The 9,967-nt window shown below is 47.1% G+C and overlaps 1 long non-coding RNA gene across 1 annotated transcript; it reads left to right on the forward strand.

Moving 5' to 3' along the window:
- The first annotated feature begins 2,686 nt into the window (after positions 1–2,686).
- Positions 2,687–3,121, forward strand: LOC127926622 (uncharacterized). The gene is made up of 3 exons (XR_008124570.1): positions 2,687–2,830; positions 2,995–3,035; positions 3,077–3,121. It is a non-coding gene; the product is annotated as an uncharacterized LOC127926622 (long non-coding RNA).
- The last annotated feature ends 6,846 nt before the right edge of the window (positions 3,122–9,967 follow it).

The raw sequence follows: 9,967 nt of genomic DNA on the forward strand, positions 1-9,967 counted from the left end.
TGGGGGAGATGTGTAGAATCATCTGGTTCACATCCTGGTCCACTGAACACACTGTGAAACAAGGCTTGGATGATGAGGCAACAGACCCAGGAGAGGAACGTCCCGACTTCTTTAGGTGCAGAGACACAAGGCCTCACAGCAAATCAACCTGTGAGTAGCTGTGTTCAAACTTTGACTTGCTTCATTAACTTTTAATGTGTTGTTTATCTCCTATGATCACATATTGACCAGTGGGGGCTGGTGGGAGGAGCTATAGGAGGTACGGGCTCATTGTAATGGCTGGAATGGAGTAAATGGAACGGTATCATACACATCATATAAACTGCATGTTTGACTCCATTTATTCCATTCCATATATTACCTGACATTCAGTCTCCACCCTCCACAGGTAGGATATATTACCTGACATTCATCCTCTACCCTCCACAGGTAGGCTATATTACCTGACATTCAGTCTCCACCCTCCACAGGTAGGCTCTATTACCTGACATTCAGTCTCCACCCTCCACAGGTAGGCTATATTACCTGACATTCAGTCTCCACCCTCCACAGGTAGGCTCTATTACCTGACATTCAGTCTCCACCCTCCACAGGTAGGCTATATTACCTGACATTCAGTCTCCACCCTCCACAGGTAGGCTATATTACCTGACATTCAGTCTCCACCCTCCACAGGTAGGCTATATTACCTGACATTCAGTCTCCACCCTCCACAGGTAGGCTATATTACCTGACATTCAGTCTCCACCCTCCACAGGTAGGCTCTATTACCTGACATTCAGTCTCCACCCTCCACAGGTAGGCTCTATTACCTGACATTCAGTCTCCACCCTCCACAGGTAGGCTCTATTACCTGACATTCAGTCTCCACCCTCCACAGGTAGGCTATATTACCTGACATTCAGTCTCCACCCTCCACAGGTAGGCTATATTACCTGACATTCAGTCTCCACCCTCCACAGGTAGGCTATATTACCTGACATTCAGTCTCCACCCTCCACAGGTAGGCTATATTACCTGACATTCAGTCTCCACCCTCCACAGGTAGGCTATATTACCTGACATTCAGTCTCCACCCTCCACAGGTAGGCTATATTACCTGACATTCAGTCTCCACCCTCCACAGGTAGGCTATATTACCTGACATTCAGTCTCCACCCTCCACAGGTAGGCTATATTACCTGACATTCAGTCTCCACCCTCCACAGGTAGGCTATATTACCTGACATTCAGTCTCCACCCTCCACAGGTAGGCTATATTACCTGACATTAAGTCTCCACCCTCCACAGGTAGGCTATATTACCTGACATTCAGTCTCCACCCTCCACAGGTAGGCTATATTACCTGACATTCAGTCTCCACCCTCCACAGGTAGGCTATATTACCTGACATTCAGTCTCCACCCTCCACAGGTAGGCTATATTACCTGACATTCAGTCTCCACCCTCCACAGGTAGGCTATATTACCTGACATTCATCCTCTACCCTCCACAGGTAGGCTATATTACCTGACATTCAGTCTCCACCCTCCACAGGTAGGCTATATTACCTGACATTCATCCTCTACCCTCCACAGGTAGGCTATATTACCTGACATTCAGTCTCCACCCTCCACAGGTAGGCTATATGACCTGACATTCAGTCTCCACCCTCCACAGGTAGGCTATATTACCTGACATTCATCCTCTACCCTCCACAGGTAGGCTATATTACCTGACATTCATCCTCTACCCTCCACAGGTAGGCTATATTACCTGACATTCATCCTCTACCCTCCACAGGTAGGCTATATTACCTGACATTCAGTCTCCACCCTCCACAGGTAGGCTATATTACCTGACATTCAGCCTCTAACCTCTGCAGGTAGAATATATTACCTGACAATCAGGCTCTACCCTCTGCAGGTAGGCTATATTACCTGACATTCAGCCTCTAACCTCTGCAGGTAGAATATATTACCTGACATTCATCCTCTACCCTCCACAGGTAGGCTATATTACCTGACATTCAGCCTCTAACCTCTGCAGGTAGAATATATTACCTGACATTCATCCTCTACCCTCCACAGGTAGAATATATTACCTGACATTCATCCTCTACCCTCCACAGGTAGGCTATATTACCTGACATTCATCCTCTACCCTCCACAGGTAGGCTATATTACCTGACATTCAGTCTCCACCCTCCACAGGTAGGCTATATTACCTGACATTCAGCCTCTAACCTCTGCAGGTAGAATATATTACCTGACAATCAGGCTCTACCCTCTGCAGGTAGGCTATATTACCTGACATTCAGGCTCTACCCTCTGCAGGTAGGATATATTACCTGACATTCAGCCTCTAACCTCTTCAGGTAGGCTATATTACCTGACATTCAGCCTCTAACCTCTGCAGGTAGGATATATTACCTGAACATTCAGCCTCTAATCTCCGCAGGTAGGATATATTACCTGACATTCAGCCTCTAACCTTTGCAGGTAGGATATATTACCTGACATTCAGCCTCTAACCTCCGCAGATTCAGCCTCTACCCTCCACAGGTAGGATATATTACCTGACATTCAGCCTCTAACCTCCTCAGGTAGGATATATTACCTGACATTCAGCCTCTACCCTCCACAGGTAGGCTATATTACCTGACATTCAGCCTCTACCCTCCACAGGTAGGCTATATTACCTGACATTCAGCCTCTACCCTCCACAGGTAGGATATATTACCTGACATTCAGCCTCTAACCTCCACAGGTAGGATATATTACCTGACATTCAGCCTCTAACCTCTGCAGGTAGGATATATTACCTGACATTCAGCCTCTAACCTCCGCAGGTAGGATATATTACCTGACATTCAGCCTCTACCCTCCACAGGTAGGCTATATTACCTGACATTCAGCCTCTACCCTCCACAGGTAGGCTATATTACCTGACATTCAGCCTCTACCCTCCACAGGTAGGATATATTACCTGACATTCAGCCTCTACCCTCCACAGGTAGGATATATTACCTGACATTCAGCCTCTAACCTCCACAGGTAGGATATATTACCTGACATTCAGCCTCTTACCTCTGCAGGTAGGATATATTACCTGACATTCAGCCTCTAACCTCTGCAGGTAGGATATATTATCTGACATTCAGCCTCTAACCTCTGCAGGTAGGATATATTACCTGACATTCAGCCTCTAACCTCCACAGGTAGGATATATTACCTGACATTCATACGGTAGCGTCTACATGTGTTCTTCATTTAAACAGCCAAGTCATATCAGAACACATTTCTATTAGCAATGACAACCCCCCCCCCAGCTCCTAAAATGACTGATCTTATGCACTTTGCTATGAAGCATATTGCATGAGTTTAGCTGTTCTCTATCATGGTGATTTCCAGTAATAGAACTGGAATGAATCTCCAGAATGAAATCGAGGATGTCTTTTGTAAGGTTGTCACGCATAGACACAGGCATACATTACATGCCAACGCAGTGCTTTAAGAGCCAACATACCCAAAGCCATTATAAGTATGGCTCCATGTTCATATGAAACCTATTGGCTGTCCATATAGAGATCCCTTTCAATTACTATGTCATCAACGTTCAGTGTTCTAGAATGGTATGATAATGGCAGCCATATTGCTCAGGGAGAAATCCCAGTCTAATTGGAATGAATGATGTTAGAGGCATCCCACTGGGCACACTGTGTCATTTCAATGTAGATATTTGGATAATATTTGGTTGAAAAGTATGTTGTTATCTACATGTGTTAATCACTGTACTTTCAACCATTTTAAAGCACAACAAGGTTCAGATGTCCAATACCACCCTCCCTCTCTCCTTTCATTTCTGCCTTAAGTAACCTGCTATCTTATGAACCATACCAAACGTAATATATCATACTCATTTGAGTGTTGGCATATTTACGTTTACTATGTTACGTATAGTCTATGAGACCAGTCTGGGCTGTGAATTGAAGACATTGTTTGTATGGAATGTTGGTGTATTGGCAGTTCATTTGAATCATTCCACTTAAACTGGCAGGCTAGCTAGTCATTAAACATACTATTCAGATGATCTATGAATTCATTGTTTTCCATGATATCTTATCACAGCACTGACCAACTCCCTGACCAAAATGGCTTCCCTTTTCTACCGTGGATCAGAATGTTAGAATCATGGGCTGGATTCCAGAACCAGTGGGCGGAACATTCTCATCCTCAACATTCTCAACGCTGCAGATGGCATTCCTAGACAGAGCTTCCTCATGCTGACATGTGCACTGGCCTCTGCAACCTCCTCTGCAACCTGCATGTGAGAACAACATTGAGTGGAACGAATCAACAAGTAAAGAGCATAAAACCAATTTGGAATTGTGAATAAAATAAAAGCTGAATGTAACAGTCATTTATTGAAATCCCGTAATATTGTAAACAAGTAGTTGGTATAGAATAAGTCAGATCACCCTGTAATAACCTTCCGGTCCATTGGGAAATAGCAGCTGTTACTAAGATAGCATTAAGATGATTACTCAGTGAGCATAGGGACTGTAGATGAATAGGCTGTCAGTGGTCTGAGCCTCAGCAGGGGTCTGCGGTCTGTGGACTATGACTGGTCTGCAGAATAAAGTGTGTAAAACCACATGATCAAAGGTCTTCTAGAGGATGAGGTTGCTGAGCCACTACCTACACTATTACTCCCAGGATGCTCTTCAGGCCCTGTGTGTCTCTGCCTGTGTGGCTGAAATAAATGTTTCTTACTCAGCAGAAGTTCCATGGTGAGATTGAGAAGGAGGAAAACTCCCACCAGGAGGACCAATGGGACAGGCCACTGTGCAGCAGGAGCATTATCAGATTGTCTTACCGACGACTCTCGTTTCAACCCTATTCTGTTTTCCGTATGGCCAAATAAAACAAGGTTGAAAGGCTTTTATCACTAGTCTCTGTTTCCTGCTGTTGCTGTTGCTATCTCCTTCACTCCTTTTCCAGCCAATCACACTCAGTGCTGATTATTTCAAACCGTGAAGACAACACTGATAGCTGTCATGCTGTCTTCATTGCTTGTTGATCTATAGAGTATTGGTAGCACTTTTCCTTACAGCACAGAATAAATGGTAATAGCCTGGTAATAGTATGACAGTATCGGTTTGATTGACAAGACAACTGAATGTCATTAAAGCTGAGAAAGAGACAGGAAGTGGACTGGCTGTTCTAGCGGTCCTGCCACAGCCTCGTCTTCAGAGTGGTCATAGGTTCCCATCCGGGCCTACTGCCCTTTGACACAACCTCTCTCTCTATTTCCCCACTGTCCTATCTATCTAACAGAGATTCACACTTGTTGAGTTACCTTGTCTGAGACCTGAAGACTTGCGTTAGCTCCCCAAGCAAGTGTTTAGCTCCACGGACTAACAAAGTCCCGCAGGTCCCTGGGTTCGAACCCAGTTGGAACTAATGCATAGGTTGTAGCTGTCTTTTGGCACACAGAAGCACCAACCATCCCACAGTGTTTTCTCCTCACAAAATCATCAGTCGTCGACAAACCTACTTGTTAATGGAAATAGTATGAACAATAACATGTCTATTAGTCTCTTGGGTGCCGGGAGATATTTCTCCAGTTGTCTGGCATCAGCCTCGCTGGTAAATCTGTCCAAGGATTGTTCCCAAATTGCACCCTACACCCTATATAGTGCACTACTTTTGACCAGAGCGCTATGGGTAGTAGTGCATTATAAAGGGAATAGGGTGCCATTTGGGACGTAATCCATGAGACCATGAGAATGCGTGAGAGCCTTGTCATACTGACACCTCAGACCCACCATGAACACCTTCTGTTTCTGCATCTAACTAAACATCAGAACTCAAAGCATCTTCTGTCCTAACTCTCGACCTCAGAGAACTGACCAGATTCTCCTTACATAACCCTTTAACCTCCCATCCTCCCCACCCCTTCACCCCCACAACGTAGTGACAGTCTTCTGCGCAGCAGAGAGGCAGGAATAAAGAGGTTCATGTAGGAGGTTAAGTGGACTCAATAGAACTCTGAAAGATGACATCACCAAGGGGTTCTATGGTTCCACTCATTTATGATTCTGGAAGTTCTGGAATCCGGGCAGGATGTGGACTCTGTTCTGTCTGTTCTGACTGGTGGAATAGGAGAGAGGAAGTGTAGAGGATTGGATGAGAGGAGAAGAGAGGAGGAGGAGGAGGAGGGAGAGCAGAGGATTGGATGGGAGGAGAAGAGAGGAGGAGGAGAGAGGGAGAGCAGAGGATTGGATGGGAGGAGAGGAGAGGAATAGGAGAGAGGGAGAGCAGAGGGTTGGATAGGAGGAGAGGAGAGGAGGAGGAGGGAGGGAGAGCAGAGGATTGGATGGGAGGAGAGGAGAGGAGGGGAGGAGGAGGGAGGGAGAGCAGAGGGTTGGATGGGAGGAGAGGAGAGGAGGGGAGGAGGAATAGGAGAGAGGGAGAGCAGAGGGTTGGATAGGAGGAGAGGAGAGGAGGAGGAGGGAGGGAGAGCAGAGGGTTGGATAGGAGGAGAGGAGAGGAGGGGAGGAGGAGGGAGGGAGAGCAGAGGGTTGGATGGGAGGAGAGGAGAGGAGGGGAGGAGGAGGGAGGGAGAGCAGAGGGTTGGATGGGAGAAGACGAGAGGAGGAGGAGAGAGGGAGAACAGAGGATTGGATGGGAGGAGAGGAGAGGAGAGGAGGAGGAGGGAGGGAGAGCAGAGGGTTGGATGGGAGAAGAGGAGAGGAGGAGGAGAGAGGGAGAACAGAGGATTGGATGGGAGGAGAGGAGCAGGGGGGCGATGGATGGGTGGGTCACTTCCATGTCTATGAGTGTGTCCAAAATGGCTACCCATCCCCTAAATAGGCTAGTGCACTACTTTTGGGCTCCAGTCAAAGGTTGTGCACTATGTAGGGAACTGGGTACCATTTCAGACGTAGCCATGACGATGGATAGGTGGGTGTCACTACGGTTTCTATGTGTCTGTGTTTGAAAAAACATGCATAACCATATCACTGTCTCTCACTGAATCCCCTGTTGACTTACTGCGCTGGCTGGCTGGCTGGCTGGCTGGCTGGCTGGCTGCTTTCCACACAAGGTAGAAGGGGAAACTGGTTGTGACTAAAAACAATATCTGCAGTAAGTTAGGAGTTGAGTCATAGAGTCTATTGTATTCATGTGAGCCTGAAGAAACATTGTGCAGTGCTCCTTCATGGCAGCTGGGTTTTAAACATGTGTTAAAATCAACCCACCAAAGAATAAATTATAAAACCCTACAGCCATGTACGTGTTCCAAGCGGCACCTTATTCCCTTTCTAGTGCACTACATTTGACAAGGGCCCATAGGCTTCTGGTTAACAGTAGTGTCCTATGATAGGGAATAGGGGGTGCCATTTGAGACTGCACCACAGAACCCATCCAGCACCAACCGTCCCATAGTCCCTCGTGGGACACTGGATGAAAAGACAGAGTCCAAGTCAACAACGTGTGGAAATAAACATGCTGTATCCATTGTTTTTACAGCGTCGTCAAGGGGTTCTACAATAACGGAGTGTGATATTTCAGGAAATCCTAATTCATACACATGTCACCGTGACAGTTCTGCCTCTGGGGTTGTGAATGATTTGTCAGCGGGGTGAAGTATATATCTTTTTTTACAAGTAAAATAAATCGTCACCTAAACAAAAAGAAAAGACACAAAGACTTCCTTGTTGAGTTTCCAAAACGGGTTGATAAACTTGGTGATTCCAACAGTGTTTTAAGGTAAGGATAATGCAGTGTGAACTAGACTATCTCCATATACACTGGTTTTACAGATCTCAAGCTGTGCTCGTCTCTAATGACCCTCCAATGCTACAAAACAGAGAGGAACAAAAGAGAAAGGGGAAAATAGATCCCAGCATGCATTAGTAATGGTTTATATTGCTGCCACTTTTATAAACACTTATAAACACTCACTATCACCCTGTCTGTTGGCTTTGGCTCGCTACGTTCTGTACTCCACTGTGTTCTCTCTCTGTGTGTGTGTGTGTGTGTGTGTGTGTGTGTGTGTGTGTGTGTGTGTGTGTGTGTGTGTGTGTGTGTGTGTGTGTGTGTGTGTATACATGTTAACTGGGTACATTTACATTCTAGTCATTTAGCATTTGTGTTCTGTGTTTGTGGAAAATGAGACCCAGAAGAGACAAAGCAACAACATGTGTATCTGTTGGAAATGGAAACTGACTAAATGATCTCCATGAGGTTGTGATAAACATTAAAGGCTGTGTCAACATTCAACCTATTGGTCAATATTTCACTGTGCAATATTTTAATTGAGATGCATCATTGTGTGACTGAATGTACCTTAAACATGTTAATATGGCCAAACCAATTTCCCTGAGGGAGGTCAACTTTCCTGAATTGGCTGTTTCTCTCCCTTTCTCCTCAGAGGCCCCCCGTGGGAAAACCAAACAGGAGTCTGCTGTGTCTCCAGTGCTGCACCACTGTGTGTGGTAGTCACCTGGAGGCCAGCACCACTGTGTGTGGTAGTCACCTGGAGGCCAGCACCACTGTGTGTGGTAGTCACCTGGAGGCCAGCACCACTGTGTGTGGTAGTCACCTGGAGGCCAGCACCACTGTGTGTGGTAGTCACCTGGAGGCCAGCACCACTGTGTGTGGTAGTCACCTGGAGGCCAGCACCACTGTGTGTGGTAGTCACCTGGAGGCCAGCACCACTGTGTGTGGTAGTCACCTGGAGGCCAGCACCACTGTGTGTGGTAGTCACCTGGAGGCCAGCACCACTGTGTGTGGTAGTCACCTGGAGGCCAGCACCACTGTGTGTGGTAGTCACCTGGAGGCCAGCACCACTGTGTGTGGTAGTCACCTGGAGGCCAGCACCACTGTGTGTGGTAGTCACCTGGAGGCCAGCACCACTGTGTGTGGTAGTCACCTGGAGGGCACCACTGTGTGTGGTAGTCACCTGGAGGCCAGCACCACTGTGTGTGGTAGTCACCTGGAGGCCAGCACCACTGAGGTCACCAGCACCACTGTGTGTGGTAGTCACCTGGAGGCCAGCACCACTGTGTGTGGTAGTCACCTGGAGGCCAGCACCACTGTGTGTGGTAGTCACCTGGAGGCCAGCACCACTGTGTGTGGTAGTCACCTGGAGGCCAGCACCACTGTGTGTGGTAGTCACCTGGAGGCCAGCACCACTGTGTGTGGTAGTCACCACTCTGTAGTCACCTGGAACCAGCACCACTGTGGTCCCCAGTGGTCAAGTCACCTGGAGGCCAGCACCACTGTGTGTCCCACCAGTCTCCCCAGTCCTCTCCACCACCCTGACCACCTGGAGACACAGCAGACTCCTGTTTGGTTTTCCCACAGGGGGCCTCTGAGGAGAGAGAGAGCGAAACAGAGCCCAAAGCTGAGGACACAAACACAGACCAAGACATCTAAATCCTCCCCACCACCCTGTCCTCCCCCAGTCCTCACCCCCACCCTGTCCTCCCCCAGTCCTCAACCACACCCTGTCCTCCCCCAGTCCTCAACCACACCCTGTCCTCCCCCAGTCCTCTCACAGTCAGGACAGGCTACAAAGGGAAATCCCGTCTTTTAATAACTGTGCAGAGCAACTGATGTTTACCTCCATGATTACTTGTCATTCATAACATTATTACATATTCTGAGAGGAAAACATAATCTATCCATCAGCATTGATATCAGATTACTTACGGAAACTTGTGAAACACTCTAAAACCAAACGTTGTGTTTTGTGGGGAAACTAACCGCAAATATACATTTTACATGTGTATACTGTGAAAACACATTTGACAATTAGGCCGACACCCCAATGTTTATTTATTCTGCTCAATCACCATCCTCTAACTCCCAGCAACACACACACACACACACATGCATGCACACACAGCTTTTTGATAAGGTAAGAAAACATTTGAGAGAGAGAGAGAGAGAGAGAGAGAGAGAGAGAGAGAGAGAGA

This window comes from Oncorhynchus keta, unplaced genomic scaffold, assembly GCF_023373465.1.
Source record: "Oncorhynchus keta strain PuntledgeMale-10-30-2019 unplaced genomic scaffold, Oket_V2 Un_contig_796_pilon_pilon, whole genome shotgun sequence".
Taxonomy (NCBI): Eukaryota; Metazoa; Chordata; class Actinopteri; order Salmoniformes; family Salmonidae; genus Oncorhynchus; species Oncorhynchus keta.